This window comes from Pleurodeles waltl, chromosome 10 (genome assembly GCF_031143425.1).
Source record: "Pleurodeles waltl isolate 20211129_DDA chromosome 10, aPleWal1.hap1.20221129, whole genome shotgun sequence".
Classification (NCBI taxonomy): domain Eukaryota; kingdom Metazoa; phylum Chordata; class Amphibia; order Caudata; family Salamandridae; genus Pleurodeles; species Pleurodeles waltl.
This window is the reverse complement of record NC_090449.1, coordinates 795,588,173-795,613,027: the sequence shown is the minus strand read 5'-3', so window position 1 is coordinate 795,613,027 and position 24,855 is coordinate 795,588,173. Positions and strand designations below refer to the sequence as shown.

General features: G+C 41.6%; 1 protein-coding gene and 1 long non-coding RNA gene across 2 annotated transcripts in view; both read left to right on the top strand.

Moving 5' to 3' along the window:
* Window positions 1-24,855, top strand: part of JAZF1 (JAZF zinc finger 1) — a 620,003-nt gene that overhangs the window by 45,998 nt on the left and 549,150 nt on the right. The gene's annotated exons all lie outside the window — the stretch shown is intronic.
* LOC138261901 (uncharacterized) overlaps window positions 2,345-24,855 on the top strand; it is a 143,747-nt gene continuing 121,236 nt past the window's right edge. Inside the window, exon 1 of the long non-coding RNA XR_011199173.1 lies at window positions 2,345-2,502. This is a non-coding gene — a long non-coding RNA (uncharacterized lncRNA). The remainder of the gene's footprint in view (window positions 2,503-24,855) is intronic.

Below are 24,855 nucleotides of genomic sequence, written 5' to 3'. Positions count from 1 at the left end.
AGGCAATAGTCATAGCCATTGTTGAGTTGTGAGGGGACTACAGTAATTTACTGTAACTAGTCCTATCTGGAAACCTTAAACAAAAACTCCAACCCCAAATGTGGTTACTGTAATTACTTTAGTGGTGTCTTTGTTCAGCCACCCTATCACACTTCTTAGAACTCTTCACTTATTGCTTATGGAGGTCGGGATATCTTTCAAGAAGCTATGTCCCTACATCACTGCATACATGGACAAGATCATCTATTTCTCAAAAATCAGATTAGGAAATAATCACCTGCGCACACACTGCCTTCTAGTGACTTTGATCAGGTTAAGTGACACATGTTTATCACTGGGGGATTGCTAGGTGTGCAAATTCTGACTTGGCACCCTCATTTAGGGATGATTTTCTACTGATTCTCTGAAAAATACAAAACTTGTTACCATTCTGTAAAAAGATCAAAATCGGGCTCTCTACAAAGGACCTTACAGAGTAGCTAAGCAGGGTTCTCTCTTATCTTCCACTGTGCCAAGAAACCTCTGTATGAGTAAGAGCACTTAACAATAACTATTTTAACATAAACGTATTGTGTATGTGGAAGGTTTATATATCAAGCATTACATTTAAGGAGAATTGTGTACAGAATCAGAAAATGTACCCCTGTGTTAAACCTTTAGTAGAGGGTTAGCAACAAGTATTATCAGTGTTAGTCCAGCAGTCAGATAAAGGTGAGATGGTTGCGTTGACTAGGGAGTATCATTTTAGTGATGCACTAAAATAATAAAGTGATCCGGAATGCCCACTTTCTTGACTCTAACTATATTGTTAATTTTACCTTGTGGTCTTAGTTTCACCTGAAATGAATGAACTGTGTGACTTGTGGGCATCCTAATCTACCCCCATTTACATGCTCCGAAAAACTACTTACAAATCTGAATCTGCTCCCTGTTAAGTCTTTTATTCCCAGATGGCACTTTGCAGCTGTTGAGTGCACTGCTGCCCCCGCTGTTAACCCAGGTGCAAGCAAGGAGCGTTAGTTGAGGTGGAAAAGATCTGCATTTCTTGCTAACAGTGGGCCTGCTAGAGTATCAAGCTGTAGACTATGAAAGAAGCGGGAAAGAGAGAGGGGGGCATGCAGGTTTGAGGCCTTCGTCCTTCTCCATGAAGGTTCTTTTGACTGACTCCTGCAGTTAATTGAAATGTCATTGCAATCGAGAAGCTTATCAGCCCGAACCATTCTATCTGGACATGTAACTTTGTAGATGGAAACCTACTGAGTCAAACCAGTCGGTGAAAGGTATACTGTGTTTTACACTGTATTGTCATATAGCATTAGGAGCAACCTTAATTTGAACTTAGACTCTAACCGCCTTCATTTCAAGGCCTGTTATGGCGTTCCACAGCTGCCTTGCCTTTTGCTAGCTGGTGCTATGATAACAAATATGGTTTCTTCCATCTATAGTTGATCTCGTTGATCAGAGCTACATGCATTTTCCCAGTATTTGCTTCTTGTAAAAAAAAAAAATTAAAAAATTTAAAAAAGGAAAGAAAGAAGGAAAAAAGCATCAGTGGGGCTTTCGCTGTTGTACCCGCTTCCTGTGATTCTGGGCATATTTTTGTTCTCTGTTAAGCACCCAAGGTTCAACCTATTGCATAATCATTGAGAAGAATCCTTAATTCCAATATATGCAACATGACTATGTAACATAAATATTTTTGAGCACCAAAGTAGGACCTAGGTGTAGCAAAATATACATTTTCATCTGTAAATTTTGCATCCTGGTTCACACAATCGTGATTTGTTGAACTCTGCAAACGTAAAGTGCATTTACTGTGGTGGAAAATCTGTCATTATGTCGAAGTTTTCAACATTATAAACTTTAGAGAGGGGAGCAGCATTTCAGGATGTGCCACACTGCAGGAGTGAAGAAAACTAAACGTGGCTCATATCTTCTGCTGGTTGTTTTCCACTTACTGAAAACATACAAAATTTTTGTTGTAACAGGCAGTAGTAAGTGCATGTCTATGGTCGCAAAGAAAGACAAATAACATTATATTTAAATGTAGGTATAGGAGAATGATTTTTCATAAAGGCAAAACATTTTCCCAGTGGAGAAGTTAACTTCAAAAATAGAATTCCACAAGATTTACTCCTAAAACTTTTCCACATGAAACCAAATCTGCCCATGTACATTTTGCTATTTAAAGTACTCCTGCAGTACTATTATCAATTCAGAATTAAGAATTTTTCTCATTTTTTAGATTTGATCTGTAATGACGCTTGCACTATTTCTGGCAACCGTATTCTATACATAGTGTAAGCTCCTTAGGATCAGACTCTTTTAACCTGCCATTGTCTTTTTTGGATCAGAAACCTTCAACCATTGGCTTGGACATTACCAATCACGTTTTGGATCAGCTCCAGGAGTATTTTAGTCCCCCTTTCTGCCTATTTGCTATTTGGGGCGTATCCTTCCATCTCCATTAGAAAACCCGAGGATCAATTTCACAGCTGAAAGGTACACTCTATGATTATACCTTTAATCGTTTATTTCCTCTATCCATTGTATAACCAAAGCACCCCCCTGCACTGCTGAAAATGTTTTTTTTAATGCTTTTGTCATCACTAAATAGTGAGTGTTAAACATCTAGAGTTTACCAATGCATCTTTCTCTGTTGGCATTTACACAAGATCCTCATAAAAATTTGTGTTTGAAAAGTAAAAAAATAGTCTGATGTTTTCTGCTCCGGTTTGGCTAGATTGTGGGAGTAGGTGTTGTATGTATGTATGTATATCGGATTTGTAAAGCGCATTCCGACTCACAAAGAGCATTGAAGCGCTGATATAGAAGGTGAGAGAGAAGAAGAAAAGAAAACAACGCCGAGGAACCACCCAGAGAAGCAGACGGTAGAGAGAAAAAGGATTACTTGGGAGGAAAAACCAAGAACAGGACAGAGGCTATCAGGAAAAGAGCCATGTTTTGACCAGTTTCCTGAACCTTAGGTAACAGGGTTCTTGCCTGATATTCAAAGGAAGCGAGCTCCAACATTTTGCTGCAGCCACGGTGAACGCTTTATCACCCCATTCGGCTTTATAGGTACGGGGTCCTGGATTCTATAGGCTTTGGCGGACCTCAGATTTCTCTTAGGAACATGCCAACGGAGCCTAGTGGTAAGGTAGCGAGGACCAATCCCGTGAGTTGCTTTATGAGTCAGACAGAGCGATTTGAAAATGATGCGTTGAGCCACCGGAAGCCAGTGTAATTGTTTAAGGCCCCCTCTGACTGATGCCCACCGAGAGAAGTTAAGAACCGCTCTAGCCGCTGAATTCTGGACCAATTGCAACTTGTTGATCAAAGCCTTGTCCAGGTTGTAAAATAAGGCATTACAATAATCTACTTTAGACATAACCAATGCTAAAATAACAGAAACTATCCATTCATATTGGAGATAAGGAAAGATTTTCCTAAGCATTTTAATGAGCCAAAGGCATGTCTTTAAGGTGTGATTAGCCTGACTTTTGAAGGATAAATGATCATCAAAGAAAATGCCCAGATTCCTACTGATAGTAGTGGGAACAGGAAGGGTACCACAGTCAGAGGGCCAACAACATGGATTCCATAGCTCTTTTCCTGGCCCAAAACAGAGAATTTCAGTTTTGGTAGCATTCATTTTTAGCCAGTTAGTTTTCATCCAATTGCTAACTGCTTGCATACAATTGTTGAACCGATCCGCGTCCTCCTCCCAAGGCTTTTTGACTGGGATGATAAGCTGAGTATCATCCGCATAGGAGGTCGGGATAAATCCAAAGGATCAAATCAAATTTGCCAGTGGGGCAACATACACATTAAACAGAGTAGGACTCAAAGAAGATCCCTGTTGAATCCCGCAGGGTAGTAGATAAGGTGTGGATCTAAAATTACCGCAGCTAACAGTAATCAACCTATTGGTCAGAAAAGTTTCCAGAAGCTTAAGGGCTTGCCCTCTAATCCCTACTTGAAAAAGGCGGGACGTCAGTACATGAGGAGAAATAGTATCAAACGCCGCCGATAGATCTAATAATACTAGGATGGCCCCTTGACCTTCGTCTGCCAATCTCCGAATAGCATCAGTGGAAGAGATAACGGCAGTCTCCGTGCTATGCAACTTTCTAACACCATGTTGCGAGGAGTCAGGCCTCCCACTTCCGCAAAAAAGTCTGCCAGTTCCATGTTCAAGACTTTCTCTAATATTTTTGCCAGAAAAGGAAGAAGCGCTATTGGCCGTACATTGTTTAGGTCTTGGCTATCACCATCTAGCTTCTTCTTTAGGGGAACAACTATGGTCTCTTTCCATGGAGAGGGATAGATCCCAGAGTTTAGAACCTCCTGAAAAATAGGAACTAAAGCCCGAGCCATCAGGTCTGGAGCCAATTTAAAAATAGAAGGGGGGCATGGATCCAGAGGGGAACCCGACCTTATTTCTAGAATCATCTTTCTAATACTGTCTTGGGTTGGAATATGAAAGTCAGACAGAACTTTACAGCTAGCTTTAGAATCCGGGGACACCACAGAAAGATGTTCCCTAGAAACCTCATGAGGAACAAAATTACCATGTATTTGGAGGATTTTGTTCTTAAAGTGCCTAGCTACCTTATCGCAGAACTCCTGGGAATTTTCCAGATCGGATGGCCTGAAGGGAGTAGATAATGTCTTTATCACTTTAAAAAGTTCTCTAGGGGCATGCAATGCCTCCTTGACTTTAGCAGTATAAAAGTTAGATTTAGCCTTGAAACGCGCTGCTTTGTAAGCTTTAAGGGTGGACTTTAGTGCATCCCTTTCCTCTGGGACTGGGTTTAATTTCCACTGGCGCTCCTGTTGCCGGTAGTTTCTCTGGAATAATTTGAGTTCGCTCGTGAACCCAGGATCTTAGGGGGAGCCAATTAGGCCATGGCCGTTTCAACACCTTGATGGAAGCTGTCAAGCAAGGGCAGACCCAACTTCTTGGCCCTGTCCCAACCCTCTTCCAAGGCCGGAGCTAGTTCTTTAATCTGCTTCCATGGCCTAATTACTTTACTCACCAATTCATACAGAGCAGGGAGATGAGTGGTATCAATTTTAAAGCTTAATAGATGGTGATCAGTCCAACTTAACTGGGTATTAGTTAGAGCCAACTGTGTGGAAGTACGAGCACAAACCCCATCTAATATATTGCCTGCTCTATGGGTAGCTGCTGAGACTCTGAGGGTCCAATCCAGGGCCTCTATGAGATCTAAGAACTCCCTGACCACTGGATTGCAAGTCTCATCGAAGTGGATATTAAAATCTCCTAAAATAATTGCCTTGGGGGACAAAACCATGGGTTCCATCAAATTCGCCCAGGTTTGGACAAAGGTTGTAAGAGGGCCAGGTGGTCGATAGATCAATAAGCCCTCCAACAGTATACCATTGTTCTGAGAGATCTTAAAAGCCATCATCTCGCACGTTTCAGCGGTGGGCCGGACCAGACGCACATGAACGTGGCCCTGCAGATGATAGCCAAACCTCTGCCCCGACTTTGGGGTCTATCTAATCTGTAGTAGGTATACCCTGGGGGAGATGCTGCAATAAAGTCGGGGTCTTATTCTGTTTTACCCCAGGTTTCTGTTATAAACAGACAATCAATGTGCCAAGTATCAATCAGCTCACAAATTTCCAGTTTATGCTTGGGAAGAGAACGGACGTTTACCAAAGCATACCGAAACGTCTGGCCATGGGCTGCCGTGTTCTCATGAGCTGGCATTCCAGACATCAGAGACCTCCTATGCTGAACTCTGGCCTCCTTTAGGGTTAATGGAGCTTGTACTACCCAATTACATTCCTTGCAAGTCCAAACGGACTTGTAATCAATTGGCATCCTATGCTTGGAAGGCATACTATTTGCCTTGCAACTAATCCCCTGGGAGGCCGCACTTTTAAAGAAAAGGGCAGAATCTCTGACCCCTGTGCCCGTTCATGCGCGGACGGGCGCAGACGGGCTTGCTGCGCGGCCGCTCAGCTGCAGTCATTTATGACGCCGGGCCAAGAGCCGCACGTGAACTAGACCGCTGACTGAGCGGTAAAGAATACGATAGCCGGAAGGAGGGCTCTGACAGACCCTCACTTCCGATGCGAAGTGCAGAAACAGCACCTTGCCCAAAATAAATTAAAAAGATTCAAAACAAATAATAGGAAGCCCCAAAAGCAGTGTCCCAACCCTCATAAAATGAATATGTATTTTTAAAAAGTTAAAAAAGACCTCCCCACGGCAGCACTAAGCGTATATCGCGCTCACAAGGCTTTGGCCTTGTCTGTAGGTGGAATGTGTCCAACATTCTCAGCAGCGGAGGAGTAGATTTTTGATACACGGTGAGGTCTGCAGGCACATTGCGTTGTTCGTGAATGCAGTGGCTGTTGATTGTGGGAGCACATTCCAGAGCCGACCATAGAGAGCGGCGAGTGGGGAAAGTGCCCGATTCTCACCTGATATACATAACCAGGCCCTCGCCTTGAGTGCTGCGGGAATTCCAGGATCCTACAATGATCCTTATTCTTGTGTTCTTGTGAAAGGTTACACATCCGCGAAAATGAGAAACTGTGAAAAATGTCCTCGGTGATAGCAACATTTCCATATTCCGAGCTGAAAAACTAAAGGCGAGGTGGTAAAAGAGCGTAGGGGTTAATGCTTCCGATATCCCCAATCATGTAGCTAATATGACTGAGTGGGCGCTAGGGTGACTGTATCAGGAACTGAAAACGGTGCGCGAGCAAGCCTCGGTCTACAAAAGCGGTTAGCGAAACATTTAAACATAGCATTTCAATTGTAGGAGAGAAGTATGTGGAAGTACATGAAAGGTATATGAAAAAAGTAGGCTGTTGGCAGGGCTCATAACCTAGCCCTATTTGGATAGATTTAGCTGGAAAATGTTAAAAATCAAGGTATTTCATGGCTAGCATTGAAATTTTGTAAAAGAGTAAAGCAGCGTACCATGGACTCGGTGAGAATCTCACCCTACAGCAGAGGTCTTCAAACTGGGGGGCGGGCCCCCCTGGGGGGGGCTCAAGTGATCCGGGGGGGGGGGGGGGGCGCCAGACACTGGCAAAGAAAAGCATTATGCAGATAACATGCCTTTGTTTTCAGCAGAAGCTTGTGCATTTTTATTTTTAGTGTGCTTATTGCATTTTTAAAAAGGTAACAGTACTTAACTGCAATGTTTAAATAAGTTTAGACATATTTAAACATTGCGATTTTTATAAAACAATTGTGAAAAATTCTGAGGGGGGCCCAATGATTTTGTTTTTTCACCTGGGGGGGTCACGGCATTAAAAAGTTTGGAGACCCCTGCCCTACAGTATTGTCTACATACGTACAGATTAGATTATCTTTATCTGAGATTGGTAACGCGGAGAGGAGAGCATACATGTATCTGTGGGAGGGTGGTGGGAGATTTGTTGTCGCCGAAGATGTGGAGGAAAGTCCTGGAAGTGTAAAGTTAATAGAAAGATTTGAAGTAGATTCCTGCAAGTGTAAAGGTGTTTAAGCTTGAAAGGGGACAGGGGAGATGGGTGGGCCAGTCTGCCTTATGACCCAGCAAAGGGGGCAGGCGCTTGAATTAAAATATTAATAATTCCTCTCCAGCTGATCTGATGGGTAGGAAACAACGATGACTCTCCTTAGAGGGTGCGTGTTCTTGTTTGAAGATGGAATGAAGATTTCGGATGATTGCGACTGCATAAAAGTACCCTCCACCACTTTTTAAGGAAGGAGGAGACGACAGTTCAGTAGATGTTAAGTGTGAAAAGTAAAAGCACATTTGTAAGTAATTCTTGTTTTTCTGGTGCTGTGTGCACCAGAGCAACCTTTATTAAAGATGAATGGCATAACCTAACCAAAGTCCTTAAGAAGCTTGCAGGAATGTAAGAAAGGGGATGAATAACATATGGAGTGCAAGTTAGGACTCCAGGTGCTAAAATTGGTAAGACTAAAAACTACTTCACAGTTTGTCGGTTCAGGCCATACCAAAGTACCTTAGAGCAAACACACTTCATAAATAGTTGTGGAGCAAATAATAGCATATTCATGTGAATCAGTGATCAAAGAAGTGTACAGCTGCAAACAACCCAGGCGCCTCTGACCTTCAATGCAGATTACTATGAATTTCGAATTTGAAAGGGTCTATTCCGTACTCATTTTAGTGAATTATTGAGAAAGCCTGGAATGCCATGAAAGCTAGGTTCCTGTGATAAGACGTCCATTGCATCGGTGTCGGAGAAGAGAAAAGGTAAATTGCAGCATGATAGAGAGCATTAACTGCTTAATGAGTAACTGAAAACCTAGGTGTATCACCTTCTCCGACGTCTTTAAAGTCAGTCTTGCCATCTTTAGTTTTCGTCAGACTGTGTTGTTTTACAGTGTCATTAGAGCTTGTATTAGGGAGCAAACTTTTTTTGTCTCTGCTATAATCTACACTAGCTAGAGCAAAGTCTGAGCGTAACTGTGGCTCATTGCATGATGTGCTTTTGCAGCCACAAAGCTGAGGATTCACAAAATCATAGGCTGTGCAAAACCACAAGTGGGAAATATACTAAAGAGATTATGCCCCACACCGAAGCCCCTCCTTAATAAAGTACTGCTTTGGATGTCAAGCAACGTCCAACATCTAAACCGTCAAAGACACAGTATACATATCACCCCAATTAATAAAACCATTGCATCATCCTTCTAAAAACTCTCCTTAATGCTTTTATCTCGTGTTATCAACACATGACATGGGATGGCAACTCATTCATAAAATGGAAGATCCCTCTTTTGGACACCTTCCTTCTCGTGAATGGTGACAGGCCTCCTTGTGGGGAGTAGACAGAGGTCCAGGTGACCAATACATTTGTCCCAATGTCATTTCCTGGATGACAACTTTTTTGTAATAAAAAGGAAATAACCCCTGCCACCTAAAGGCAGAAGTTTAATGTTAAGGATTCATCATTTTCTACGGTACGGAAAGTAGCCTGTTGCTTCCTCAAGTAAACACCTCTGCAGTCCTTTCCAGATACAAAGTGCCTGTTTGGAGTGGGATGGAAATGATTGCAGGCTCGTTCCTTTGAGAGAGGTTTCTGTCCTCAACGCAAGAGAAGATACATGCATTTTATGAGATGCTTGGCATGTTGTCGACAGTCACTCTTGGGAGACACATGAGACTCAGATCCTCTTATCTTGAGCAGAAAGCTTAGAGAGAAATGCCTTTCTTAGAGAGAAATGGCATCCTTACGTTTACATGCTATGAATACATTTAGTACGACTGTGAATTATGTCGTTTCTCAGTGTAAGAAGAGGATTGTTCACTACAAAGCATTTGCCATTATGGGCTTCTGGCCTACTTTCCCTTTGTCTGCGGGATATTACGGATATTCCTTGTTCTATACTTGCATCAAAATACTCTATTAAAATGTGGACATTGCTTTTTCAAACCGAAGACCTAATCATCGTCAGTTTATGTATGCAAAATGTCTACCTGACATCTTGAGGGTGGGCCACTTCTCATCTGGTCCCAATTAACGACTCATCTATAAAGGCGAAGGTTACCTAATTTTCTCATCAGTGGGCCAGATCACTTGAGATTTTTAGACACAATTGCTCTTTTTATGCAGTGGATTCATCCCACATTGTCATCCGTGCATGACTTCAGCAAACATTACTATGTGTATTCTGAAACTGTGGCCGATACTTGTTTAAAAAAAAAAATAAGGCTTCATAACCTTTTCAACTATTTTTGGTCCCCGTTTCTGAATTTGAAGTCTATCTTCTGGAGACTTCTGCACACATTTTATAATCTTGTAAACTGAGAACCTAGTGGCCCTGCAGCCCAAAAGGAAGCTCTACTTTGTCATAGCACTGGGCGGGGCTTTGTTTCTGTTACCGGATACATAGCAACACTATGGATGACCCCAAGTACAGTGGGGTTTGAATGCTTTCAAGTGTCTGGTGAACTCATTGAAACACTGCTACTAGTTACCTCTTAAAATTTGCATGCAAAGGCATCATTTCAGTTGTTATTACCAGTTGGGTCCGCTGCAGCCCAGCAACTTGAAAACATACTTGATTCCTCTATTCTATAATTCTATATGACTTATGAAATCATTTGCTGAAGGGAAGAAAAGAGACTTCAGGACTTTATTTATCCAAAATGCTCAAACGTTCTAACTGTATCTGACAAAGGACTCCTGGGGTTCTCCTAGGCAATTTGCCACCACCAGGGAATTCTCGAGGCTACCTCCCAGGCATGCATTCATTGCCCATTGGATTAGATACTGAATTTCAAAATTCTATTCCGGCTAGGGAGAACCTTGCATACCCACGATCTCAAAACCAAAGCAAGTTTATTTCTTATGCAAACGTATAAAAGCTTGTTTCTATTGATATAATGCACAAGTAAGCTGCTGCTCTACCCAACATGCTTTGCAAAAGGTTACTGATTGGAAACCAGTTCCAGAGCACACACATACTTGGGATGATCAGCCTTTGCAGGGCATGTCTTTAAGATTTAAGTTGGCCCTTGCTGCTACCATCCTATGAAATGTTTCATATTTTTAAGATTGTTATCTGTAGGGGAAAATGGAGGTCAAACAGAAGTGTGAATATAAGTTGCCCAGATATAGTGACTGCAACAGTCTTAATTCTGTACTTTGTCCATTGACAACACCCCAGCTTCCCATGCTCCACAGCGTTTACCCACTTGAGACCCGTAATGGATAACAAGGGACTGAAGGGAGCGACAGGTAGGCGAGGCCTAGTACAAGTGAGAGGACCACACTTCCGTTTTGGCATCCTTACTTTGTTGCTTTGGCACATTTCCCATACCATCTACAAGATGTCTCAGTTCACACATTGCGACCTAAGTTGGGATGGCAGAATGGCACTGAGAACAGCAAAGTTACATCTCTTTTACTTTATATAGACCTAGAACCCGGTGCCGAGGACTATACTGGTTGTTAAAGCCCATGAACCAGAGTTATGGGTCCGAGCCACAGGTCGGAGGGCTTTAATACTATTAGAACATTCCTCCCAATAAGGGTAGAATGTTCTAAATTAAAAAGGGAGAAACACATTCAAAAATTATAAAGTTGGCGCAGAAGGTTTACATCAACCATTATAACCCCTGGACCACTTCATTTTCTTGAATGGTGTTCCAAAACATTCCATTGAACTAATTAAAGGTGTAATCTACATTATGTCATTTATGTGCATTACCAGATCATAACTGTTCATGGTGTTTTTGCAAAACCTACACCCCTGCCTCCCCCCCCCCCCACACACACACACACGATCCAATGTCTCAGCACCAGATTTAGGGTAAATTACACACATAAGGAAGACCCGAAGAGGTTACTACTGGAAAACTATTTTGGTCTTAATCCCATATGATAAAATAACATAATCTTTCAGATGCCAGACCCTTTACTTTTATTGTACAGTGCTGAAAGCGATAAAGTGAGCACAGACAGGAGGTGTGCATTCCTTTCTATCCAGTCAAGAGGAATCTGTCAGGTTTGATGTTGTGCATTCGAGAGTGTTAAGGGTTGCTCCTGAAATATAGAACGTTTATGCTGAGATGGAGCAGAGCAGCTAATGGTTGTTTATTTTTGCCATTTTTTAAAAATTCTGTGTAAATGACTTGGGGCCAGATGTACGAAGCAGTTTGCACGTTGCAAATAGCGAATTTCGCTGTTTGCGATGTGCAAAATGCACTTTGCAATGCACAAACGCCGTTTTGCGATTTGGTAACCTGATTACTGAATCGCAAAATGGGTTTGCGAGTCGCAATTAGGAAGGGGTGTTCCCTTCCTAAGTGCGAGTCGCAGTGCAATGCAGGATTGCTTTGTGACCGCACCAATCGCATTTTGCACCCTTTTGTAATGGGTGGTAACCCATTCGCAAAACGGAAGGGGTCCCCATGGGACCCCTTCCCCGTTGTGAATGGCACTGAAACATTTTTTCAGAGCAGGCAGTGGTCCTATGGACCACTGCCTGCTCTGAAAAAATGAAACAAAAACGTTTCATTTTTCATTTTTTGAATGCATCTCGTTTTCCTTTAAGGAAAACGGGCTGCATTACAAAAAAGAAAACTACTTTATTAAAAAGCAGTCACAGACATGGTGGTCTGCTGTCCGTAGCAGTCCACCATCCCTGTGAGGGGCGCCAATTGCAAGGGGGTCGCAAATTGCGACCCACCTCATGAATATTCATGAGGTGGGCCTTTGCGACCCCCTTGCGATTCGCAGATGGTGTCAGGGACACCATCCAACATTCTGAATTGCGACTCACAAATTGCGAGTTGCTCTGAGTCGCAATTTGCGGGTCGCAATTCAGATTCTACCGACATCTGGCCCTTAGTGCGCATCTAAGTAGCTGTATATTTCAGTACGGTAAAAGGTCTCCAGTGTGACACACCTATTTCTGTACATTTTTACATCATCCCTTAACTTGTCAGCAGCAACATTGAAACGTTAAGTAACGCTCCAAATTAATTTTGTTTTCACTTGTCTACTTGGGAAATGTCAGACACTGAGCCAGAGCTAACCAGGCTCGCACTAAGGGTTTGACAAATGAAACCTACCAGTCCTAAATGAGTTGGTAAGTGTATTACACTGTGAGGTTGAACAAACACACCATATAATGCACCCCATTTCCTCACAAAGTGCATAAGAACATTTGCAGTTGGGCTTATTACATAAGGGTTGATTGGTGGTACATGACAGTTTGCATATTTGAGTAGTGAGATGAGGACATAGACAGCACATTGCACATCGTTACCACATATGAATATAAGCATATAGTTATGCACAGATGTAAAGCGACATACCAGTGTACTCCATAGGCGGCATTCACACACTAGACATTTTTCACATTTGAGAAGGCGAACAACACCTGTGAAATGTTGCTAATATCTCCTGGGAAGGAAAGATATCAGCTGCTCGTCTGATCCTGGAGGGTGCACCATGTTTTGTATTTTGCTGCAATTATATATATGCCACAACTAAGTACACCACAATGGAAGGCTTACTCATCTCTGATGAATGACAAAAATAATGAAGCAAATGCCAGGAACTTTTCAGTTCTGATTGAGTCAGCGCTTGACTACTAATGTATTTTAAATGTGAGTAAACATAACTGTAAAATAACCAAATTGTGATTAAATGGTACTGAATATACCAGAATGCATTGCAAGAGTGAGAGAGGATTCTTTGAGATGAGTGTCTGTCTTATAAGTATATATTTATATCTATCTATATTTATATATGATCAAGAATCTGCGGCCAACCCAAGAATGCAACCAGGCCCATCCTGTGGGTCTGTGAGTGGCTGTATGGGCATGTAACTGGGTGTGTTTTTGGTTGTGTGGGTTTGTAGGTGTTTGTGTGAGTGGATGAGTTGGTGTGTGAGTGAGTGTGTGAGTGGCTGTGTGGGTCTGAGTGGATGTGTGAGATGTGTGGGTGTGTAAGTGGGTGTGTTTTAACTGAGGTCTGGATCCATCACAGATTCACACAGGGGCCACGCTGAGCACTGCGGAAGATCCTCGCGCACCCAATAAAAACGTTTTCTTTGTTGCTCATGAGGGGCCCCTCACAGACCACTCCATCAGTACTAAGGGGTCAGGATACCTCTATCTTGACCCATTATATCTTAATTTATCTTTTTTCTCCCCCGCACCGAACTGGTAGATAGAAGTGCAGGTGCAACTTTCCTCTCAGGTTGCGGCCAGTGAATCACAGCATTGCTGTTGATGTGTGAATCTGCAGTGGATCGGCGTCTCTATAAATACATAAATCTTTTTTTCTCTAATACCTCCAAAACTACTGAACAGATATACACCAAATTACAAAAAGAGATATTTCTACACCAGGATCTAGCTTTCTGCCAAATTTGGTGTAATTCCGCCCAGCGATTCAGGCTGTAGTCATGTCTAAAATCCCTATGGGAAATTGCATAGGAAACATACTTTTTTTTTTACCCCCTCTTTTTCTCGACGGTCACCACTAGGTAGTTATAGTTAGGACAAAGTTTGTATAGAAAGAGCCTTTTTTGTTTTGCTCATATATATATATTCAGAGGGACAATTGCCACTGTGTAGTTATATGTGAGCCAGTTTCCAGAGTAAGAATGTTTTGTGTTTTGCTAATAACTTTGATGCCTTTTGCCAGTTTTTCTACATTATGTATTTGATTTTTCAGTGTTGCATGTTGTAAGTGGTTATAAACCAGGGCTTATCATCATCCTTTTATTTTTTCATCTTTTCCAAATAAGTAACACTCTGGTGGTTTATCCTTCTGCTCTACATTATTTCTAGGCTACAAATCGTGCTTGTATTATTTTCTCTTTCTCATAGAGGCCCTCAGATCTACAGCTTCTTTTTGCTCTAAGGCATTCTCCACAAGGTATACTAATCTTAAGGGCTAAGGTATAGTAACTTTTATAATGCAGTTTAGTGCTTCCTGCTGTTTTCCTGAATATAGTCTGTATTACACTGTTGATTCCCTATAGCTTGACACTCAGAATTGTTGTCTTTGTTCTGTTCATTTGACTGGTTAAGCATAACATTAAGTCATTCTTAATTAATTTACTGACAAACCTAGTTTCTGCAACCTCTAATCCCCTCTATATAATGAAGAGGTTGTCAATAAAAGAAACCCAAATGATAATATATTCCTCATATTCTAGTAAAGGACCACTCCAGATGACCTGCTTCTCTCACCTGCTCATGAAGAGGTTTGCATAGCTGGGCGCTAAATAGGTACCCATCGCCGACCCCTACAGCTGTCTGAATAGCAAATAGAAAGATATTTTCTGTGAGGCACCAATTCATTATCCTTAGGATCATCTTAGTGTTGTTAGTATTGAATGTTCAATGCCATAAGAAAATATTCACTTGTTCTCATACTATCGGCATGTCTCATTGATGTTTATAAGGTTGTCAGGTCTAAGGTGACAAAGTTACAGCAGTGTGAGTGACTACACCCCAACTTCCTCCAGAAATACTTCTTTTATAGCTCCACTGTCTCATGGGGAGTGAAAGATGGGGTAGGCATTTGCTTGATGACTTGCAACTGTCATGTGTTTCCACAAGTCACTCTTTTCAAGCTCTGCTTTCATGGTCCTGGTCTACTATGGGAAAAGCCAGATGCAGCTGAGTCTCACAAAGCATAGACTGTTTGATTGAACCACAGCCAGGTGTTCATGCTCTCTTAATTCTGCTTTTCTAAGTTTGACAGTAGCCAAATTTTACTAAAATATCTATAATGCACTTACATATAGGGGCTTTCAGCCATCTCTCTTTATCCACTGGTCTGTTATTGTCATTTACATTTTGCTTCCGCCCACTACAGCTTACATCATGGGACAATAGGTCAGCCTAATTAAGCCACTGGTTAACTTCACTTTGAGTGACTGCATTTTGCTTTCTTCCAAGGAGCACATCAGCACACAAGCTAGCTTTCCTTCTGTGCCAGTATTTTTGTTTTTGCTTAATAATTACTTTAGTGTTGCCTTTGTGTTTACATCCCGGTGTGTTAGTAGGATGCCTCTGGTGCATATTTCATTTTAATCAGATCTCATCTCATGCCAATGCTGTTGTAAATTCCTTTTGAAGTATTTTCCTTTTCTTATTGCTGCTATTTCATCGCACACCAGATCAGATTTTGTCTATTGAAACTTTTCTTTATTAAGTTAACCTCATCTTTCTTTCTTTCTCTTTCCTGCTTTCCGTCTGTCATTCCGCTTCCTTTCTTTCTTACATTTTTCATCTTTCTACTTTCGTCCTTTTCTTCTCTTGTTCCTTCTCCTTTTCCTTCTTTCGTTCATTCTTTCTCTTGCCTTCTTTCATTTCTTCTTTCATTTGGTGTTTCATTCTTTTGTGCTTTCTTTCTCTTTCTTTACTTCTCTTTCCTTCTCTTTCTTTCTGCCTTATATTCTTTCTTTCTCCTTTTCTTTTTATTCTTTCTTTTGGTCTTTTGTTCCCTTCCTTTCCTTCTTTGTTTCCTTCTCTTTCTTATTCCCTTCTCGCTTTCCTTCTCTTTCTTTTTCTCTTTCTTTCTTTATTTTCTTGTCTCTTTCTTTCTTTGTTTTTATTTCACTTGCCTTCCTTATTTCCTTCTTTCTATTTCCTTCCTTCTCGCCATCTCTCCTTTTTGTTTTCTTTCTTACTTTCTTGGTTTCACCCTTTCTTTCTTTCAGTCTTTTTGTTCTTTTTTTCTCAAAGGCAAGAGGCCTGCAACCAATGTCAGACTGATTGCCTTTTTTAGGTCTCTGTTAGCCAAGGCATTTTGATTTTACTTAAATTATGTGTAAATCACAGTTACTTATAGGGGTTTCAGCCAGACGTCATCCATTAGCTGTTGGTATCAATCACATTTTTCTTTGTCCCATCCAGCATGCCTTAAGTGACATTCTGTCAACCCACTTCAGCCGTTGACTGATTTCACTATGAGTTATCGCATGCCTCCCTTTCACAAGGAACACATCCACTTGCAAAGTAGTTCTCTTCGGTGCCAAGGGAGCACTGTGGTGGTAATCTGTGTGTTTTTTAAGACCCAAAAACGTTTTTGCCTATAGCAGATCATTTTTGTTTCACACTAATGAAGGCTGAGCAGATTCCCAAACAGCAAAGTTTTGCAAAAACCATGACTACACTAATCAAAAATTGCCAAAAGGATGTCAGCCAACACCAGACCTATTAGCTTTGCAAATGCTTTTTTTTCATAGGATCAGGAACCATGTGAGGGCTAAGAAACCAATGAGGTAGATTACTTACCATCACAAGTATTCTTTTTGTTAGGCAGTTGAGAACCATGTAGAAGTGGGTGGGAGGCAATAAACCCCTGGGGGTGTATTTTAGAAAGTGCATGAAGGCCCCATTGTCTTGTGCAGCCACATTCTGCTCCCCGGGCTACTTTGGTGTTACAGTGGGGGTTGCAGGTGCTTGCACAGCCCCTTCGGTAGTGTAGATTGCACCAGCACTAAATGAGAAACCTCTATGCCTCTGCACCCGTTCCAGGGCTGGTTTTAGCGTTGCTGGTGTCTGGTGCAACAACCTTTATTTGCTCCCCCCAGTGACCTCCTTGTTCACAGATTTCCTCACTACCACCCACAAGTGGTTTCTGGTGTCTGGTGCAACAACCTTTATTTGCTCCCCCCAATGACCTCCTTGTTCACAGATTTCCACACTATCACCCACCAGTGGTGCCTCTCATATTTCCTTAGTCCCTCTCCCACATTTCTTTTACAGCACTGCTCATCCCAATGTAGACTGTCAGAGAGCTAGGCATCATAAACCTATTAAGTCATACAAGTGTGTAAATCAATATACAGTAAATGTTACTTTAGACCATGAGGATTACAATGTGTAGAAGCCACAACATCCATATGGTAGGCATTATATGTTATCAGTGATTGGTCTAGAGAAACAAAGAGGAGATTAACTACGTTTTTACTATGTGCCATAACCACATTTGCTGTACTGCATTGCGTGAAAAGGAAAGCGAACAGCAGCACCATATATATTAATCTGTTTTGCTGTTGCTCTCTTCTTATAGTGCTGGCATAACATAGGCTGCCTTGCACCAACCCATACACCTTTGTACCATAAGGCTGTGGTGTGTATGATGTTAAGCATAGGTTTTATACTGAAAGGGTAGCCTTCCAGCACAAAATTGGATGCTTGGACACAGTTTCACACTTTACTACTTTGTATGTGTGCTGAACGGAGCAGCACACATGCAAAGTTGGAAAGGTTTGGAGAAAATAAATCTTTTCTAAATGTCACAATTAGCAACAAAATCCATAGGTGAGCACATGGGAACATTCATGTACCAACCATGGTATGCCTCCTTGATGTAAAATAGCACATAGTGCTACTTTGTGGTAATGCAATTCAGGATTTGCGCTGGAAAGGAAGCCCTAAAACAACACTTTGCACCACTTTTGTGATGAAAACTAGGCATAAAGTGTTGATAAGTCTGCGCCAAAAACTCATGATTTGAAACAAAACACAATGAATAGGGTGTCATACTAATTAAATTGTTTTACTACCCATAGGAACCTTTTTTAGTAAAATTAGAATAACAAAAGATTGTGTGGAAAAAACAATAAGATTCTAACCCATGCCTTTCAATTTGCATGTAATGCTTTGATGCCAGTTCATAGCTCACTGTGCTATATTAGGATTGTAACGTATGAACTCCAAGTAACAAAAGGATCTCTGTGACAAAAACAGGATCTCCTGCAGCTGTCTACTTGAAGTGTTAATCTGTAATCTGCATGTCGCATGCTGTTCTTTGCAACAGCAGCATCAACTCTATGCTACTTTTTCATGAATCACAACTGTCTAGACTAATTGCAGGCTTTTCCATCAAGTGCATTAAACACTAGAGTTATCCTTCTTTGTAATTATTTCATGAAAAATGCTGTTTACACAAGATCACTGCAGGCTGCTGTAATCTCAGTTATCGGGCATGCAGAGGGCTCCCCCTTGACCTTGGCACCCAGTGTGACAGCAACGTTTGTAGCACCCTAAACCTAGCACTGACAATGCCATATTACGAACACCGAGGCAAAGGGGCCTTTAGGAGGCACACTGGCTGTGCACCACATGGAGGTGATACACAGTCAGTGTACCCCTTCTAAGGCTCCTTTTGAAGGGGGATAGAGTCCCAGGTATACTCCAGACATCCCCAGCAGGCTGGCATATTCCTTCACTGCACCCCTACAGGATCGTTGCTTTCCCCCTTGGGCCTGCTAGCTGCATTCAGTGAAAGGCAGACAGCCTGCTTTAAACAGTTGATCTGTCTTTCAAAATGCACTGTTCCCAGAGAAGGCATGGGAACAGAGCATTTGCAGTGTTACTGCGCACTGTCCCACTCTGCGCCCCACTAAAGATGTACTCTGATTTAAAGTGAGACAAAACACTAAGGGCCTCATTATGAGTCTGGCGGTCCATAGATTGCCAGACTCGCGGTGGCGATCGGACCGCCTCTGTAAGGGGCAGTCTGACCGCCCTATTATGACCGTGGCGGAGCTGCCACGGTCCGACCACCGGCACTGCCAGGTTGCCGCTAGCCAATAGGCTAGCAGTGCCAGCAGTTCCTATCCGCCGGGGCAGCGCTACTTGTAGCACTGCACCAGGGATTACGAGTCCCCATTCTGCCAGCCTTCGCATGACGGTAGCCCTGCCATACAAAGACTGGAGGAAAGGTGGGTGGTGAAAAGTGCAATGGTTGCTGACGCACCACTACATTGCCACTGGCTCAGGTATGAGGCAGCTTCAATGTTAAGGCTCGGCTGGCGGGCAGCTCTTAATAGGGCCGGCGGGCGGAAGACCGGTGTGGCGTTCTTCCGTGCAAATGAGTTTGGTGGGCGGCCTCCGCCGCCTGCTAAACTCATAATGAGGGCCTATATCTCTAATGTGACCCTTGGTATGATGTGTCTGCCCCAGCCCCAGAATTTTACGCCTCACTCCTGTTCCATTAAGAAGAAAAGGCTGCTAGCCCTCTACCATCCATAACCAGGACTTTTCCTCCATGCAGTTTCCACCATGACAAAGACATCTCAAACCATACTTCCGCTGTCTGTGACACAAGCAGAATCCCTCTGTGCAGAAACTACCCCTTTGAGGATAGTCAGCCAGTCACACTTCTATCCATACTTCTCTGTACAAATACTCTCTGCAAGCAAAATTGTTTGAAAAGACTCAGATTTTGTCATATTTTTATTCAGAAAAGTACAATGTATGGTAATCTGTCCTTACGTTTTGCACATTTGCAGATCAGTCTTAGTTTCATTCAGGGAAACCCCCCCAGTACAAAAAAAGACTTGATTCTTTGACAGCCATGGTTTCTCCTTTCTCTGTTTCCTAATTGGCTTCAATCTGGATGCATGTGAAATATCAAATTGGAGGGAAAAGCATGTTAACTAGTAATATTTGCTCAGTCACATTTTTATGGATCTGCACAATCTACCACATCCCAAAGAACTCTAAACTTGTCTCCTCTTCTATGTTTGTGGGATCGCCTGGGCTTTAGATAGACTAAGTCCATTTTCTTCTGACTCCTTGTGTTCTAGGCTTAACTAGTTAATGTTATTTACACCCGTTGTGTTCGAGACTGGATGGTTCATGAATTCCTTTTCGTGTAAAATGAAACAATAGCTTCTACCTAGTCGAATATCAGTGGCTTGTCTAAATTTTGGTTGAAACGGAAGAAGACAGGATTATTCCCATAAGGGGATTCTTGCTGACAGATACAGTAGTAACTTCCATTGAATGGCATTGTGCCTTCTTTATGTTGCTTGGAGGCCATGTGATATCATACTTAGATGATAACCAGATCATTGTGGAGCCGGATGGGAACCAAGGCAAGCATTTCACCTTAAACAGCTGCTCAGTGATCATTCAAGGCTAGATGAGGCTGAGCTGGCTGCAGTTGCATCTGATCAAGACCTTAAATAGGGTGTCTAAGGTTCAGGAAATGATTTTTCAAGATCCTCATCTTCTCCGCCCCTCAAGTTGAAATGCAGGGTTTGAATTTAATAAACATGAGAGGGTTGTTTAATGGGTAGGGGAAGAATATATGTTTGTTGATTTCTTGACCAAATCACCTATCTCAGGGAAGCCTCAAGCTGATATTTTTGTTCTCTTTATGATATTTGAAGCCAAAAGTTAACTACTGCTAGAAATGTAATTGTTAAATATTTGTCCTACCACTCCTAATTTAACTCCACCTTTTAGGTAAGATCTATTAGCCCACCCTTTTTTAAACTGGATCTTATTGTTTTGCTAAACAAGATCCCATGGGGACTTCATTTGTGGGAGTGATGTACTGTACTGTGCCTACTGACACCTTCTCAACTTGTTCCTGACAGAGGATCTGTAGCAGAATGTTTGATGGGCACCTCTTGTCTCTTCAGTTTGAATTGAGATCTCTTGAAAACTAGTCCTGAAACCAAGGATGTTCATAGGGGATATTCTTGGTAGTGGTCCACCGCAAAGCTGCACTATATGGCCCAAAGAAGGCAGCTTCTTTATGAGTTGCAGCCTAAGATAATTTAAGTAGAAGATCATCATTGTACAGTGGCCATATTCTACTTTTTCAGTAAAGTGGTTCATGTGCTACATTGTCCTTTTCATTAAAATGTTGAAACACCTGGAACATTGCTAACATAGCCAATTGAGAAAAAAAGTGTATTCCTAATAATTCATGGGCTGTCTGAAAATGTCCCTGATACTTCTTTTTAAAATGCCATTTGCTGCTCTTCCCAATTTCTTTTAAAAATTCCAGTAGAGTGAAATGATCGATTTTGGAGCATTTTTCACCCTTGGATTCGGGTTAAAAAACCATCACAATATGGCGCTGGTCGTATCCATGAATCTTTTCACCTTTGGAATACTGAAAGCAACGACAGACTAAACCAATACCGGGCTAGTCCTCTTTTAAATCCGCTCACACAGAAGAAAGGTTTTCAAAATGGCATCCGAGTAAGACGCGTTTTCGTGCACTCGGATGAGGCATGGTTTTGGATAAACGGATAAGCGTGTCAGCAATCATAAACGCTATTTCATTGTTATTGGGACATTATTCATGTTATTCAAACCTCCCATTAGTATCGGGAGAAATATACAGTTTGTGCATGATAATACTTCGAGCCACACCGGAACAAAGGATTTATGAATCTCGCAAATGTGTACTCCATTGTATGTTTTTATTTCTGAAATTATGCACTAATAATACTTAGAATAATAATATTAAGTCACTATGTAATTATATAGAATTTATGATGATCATTTGTGAAAATTTTCATCGCTTTTCCTTTAAATTTTTTCCTGACAATACATAACAGTATTAGAAATGATGCCACAATATTCAACATAATACCGGTATGCTCCTCATTTGGGCCGATATACACAGGGTGATATATCGGTTATTAAGGTTTAATACACTATTTACGGATTTATACTATATAAACCTCTTTAGGCTTAACAATCTTAATACTATATACTTAGCAGCTTGCCATTAACATTACAAAGACTGATTCTTTTAGTGGCACTTCCTCTTATTTTCTTATTAATAACTTGACTTCTCTGGACTAATACCACCTCTTCACGAACGTTGACAAAGTATCATCGTTTCTTTTCTTCTTGGTCTTCATGACACCTTTACCTTACTGAACCTTTCAGTATATCTAATTCGTGGATGATACAAATGGGACGCTCAATAAGCATGCTTCACTGATCACTAAAAACATTGTGGGGTCTTTCAGTGACCTTAATCTACCTATTTTATTATTTTGTAGCCTTGAGAAAGCCCCAGGTGTATTTTACCATAGGAGGCAAAACACGTGTTGGCTATTCGAACTACATCTAAAGGCTATTCGAACTACATCTAAATCATTCGGTTGGACAACTGATGTATTCAAAATTCAAGCCTGGATTTACCCATTTATTTATAATTATTCAACTTTCATTAACCGTACTATGATATGGATCTAAACAAATTCTAAATAAAGTTTTGTTAATCATAATTGAACTTGAAATGTGGGTTCTCATCTTTATATAAACTTTGGAATTATTTACTAAGGGGTTATTGGTCCATACCCCTATATCTTTGAGTTCCCACTTTATACTACCGCAAATTGGCATTACTTGGGAAGGAAGTTTTGGACCTTTCTACATATGCAAAGATTTGCGCTGAGTTTAGCCTGCCTTTACATGCATGATTTTGAGAAACAGTTCATACTGTCATCTACTAACCCGTTTCAGAGGAACATCTGGCTCTGGCGACGATATATTGATGATATTCTGATTGTGTGGCAGGGACCTCTAATTGAGGTTGAACTCTTCACTGAATGGATCAATACTCTAGATCCTTTCTTGAAATTAACTCCAGCAGTGTCGTCCACAGAGTTACCTTTCCTTGACCTCATGATCATTTTTTACAGAAAAGACGTAACTGTAGCTCAGCACAAGATTTTGAGACTCAGGCAATTGATCTCAGAAACAAACTTTCTGAACGCCATTACCCCCCTAAAATTGTTAGTCAAGCACGCAAAAGTGCTAGAAATAACCATCGGGAGGCTCTTTTGACTTCTACCAATAGGGCTCCACAGACTCGTTTGACTTGTGTGGCAACATATACCCCGCTATCAAATGACATTAAAACATTGATTATGAAGAGATGGCCTATTCTTGAGAGTGGTGATACCCCTATATCCAAACCCTTGTTTGCCTTTAAACGTACTGCTAATATTAAAGACAAGGTGGTTTATACCCGATCATTGGTCCCTGGTGATAAATCTGTACAAACCACTTAGTGGAATCTTCCCCCAGTGGTGGGTCATTACCCTTGCGGCCAGTGCAACGTCTGCCCATGACTAAAAAAACTACAGACGCTAGATCTAGACCCTATTGGTCAATGGCATCTTACTAAACATACAAATTGCAATACCCGGAATTGCATTTACATGGACCTGTGTCCTTGTGGGCTCCGTTACGTTGGCATGACCACTAGACCAGTGAGAATACGCATTAACGAACATCGGAGTAACGTAAGGTGTGCACGCCTCACTGCGAAACTGTGTGCACACTTTGTGGAAAAAGCCCACAGTCCAGATGATTTATGGTGGGTCATTTTGGACGCACCCACAATCCAATTTGACATCCCACGTTCATTATTTAGGATTGAACAACGTTGGGTCTTCAGATTGAGGACCAACCTACGTGGCTTGAACAACGAAATTTCTTGGTTAAATCTGTTGTTGTAATAACACAGTTATCCCTTCCACTATGTCAGCATTGCAACCAGGGAGCATTACATTGGACATTATTCCCCTTGTTCTGGATAATTTGTTACGAGTGTGCTTTTGACATTATCCTGTTTGGGGTTTATTTATGTAATCTAGACCCCCACCGATCTATGGTGGCAGATTTAATGTCCTGAATATGGGTACCTACCTATATAGTTTGAACAATGAGATCCCTTACATGAAGTGTGTGTTGTAACACACTGTATATTTTTCTGTTATGAAGCTAGTGAGCCTGTCAAGATAATGCTCCTTTTTATGAACGCATTGATAAAAGGTTTTTCTAACTGGGTAGCACTATTTTGAACATTCCTCCTCCCTTGTTGAGATTAATTTCTTTATGTGGGCCTTACACGCTAACTTTATTAGGGTGTTAAATATGCTATTCAGGCTCCCATTGATTTTCAGTGGTTAATTATGCTCCTGCAATTAGATCGGCTAGTTTCATTAGTTTTATACATAATGGTACAGGCACTAGATCCTCGTTTGTACCTTTGGATAATATACAGTGTCCACTTTCTATGTCTACTGACACCGACAAAGGAGTTTTCCTCTGTCTTCAGTGTCGATTCCCTGTGCGCAAGCCGGAAGATGCCTGTTTCTTGATGCACATAAAAGTACTCCGACAGCGCTCAACTTCCTGTTTCGGGAGCGCCGCCGGAGGGTAGGTCTAACAACGTGGACCGGATGCTCTGTTTGTGAGTACACTGCTTTTGTACAATATTGCAGCACTATGCTTATAGCGGCCATTCGACTAGTTGGGCCTGTTAGAACTCAAGCAGCATCTTTTTCTGTTTAGCATGATCATGCATCTCAAGTGACTTGTTTTGTGAGGCCCCACTGGGCCATTTTACATAGTCCGTCTTCTGGATTTAATTTGCACGAGGTTAGCAGCTTTTACCACTTTGCCTCACCACGTTTTTGAGGGGCACCCTAACCTAAGTAACATACATTGTCCCTTGTTAAACATTCAGTTTATACTGATTGATTGAGCAAGGTAATTCTGCCGCGCTTTCAAGCTACCTTACTGTGTACTT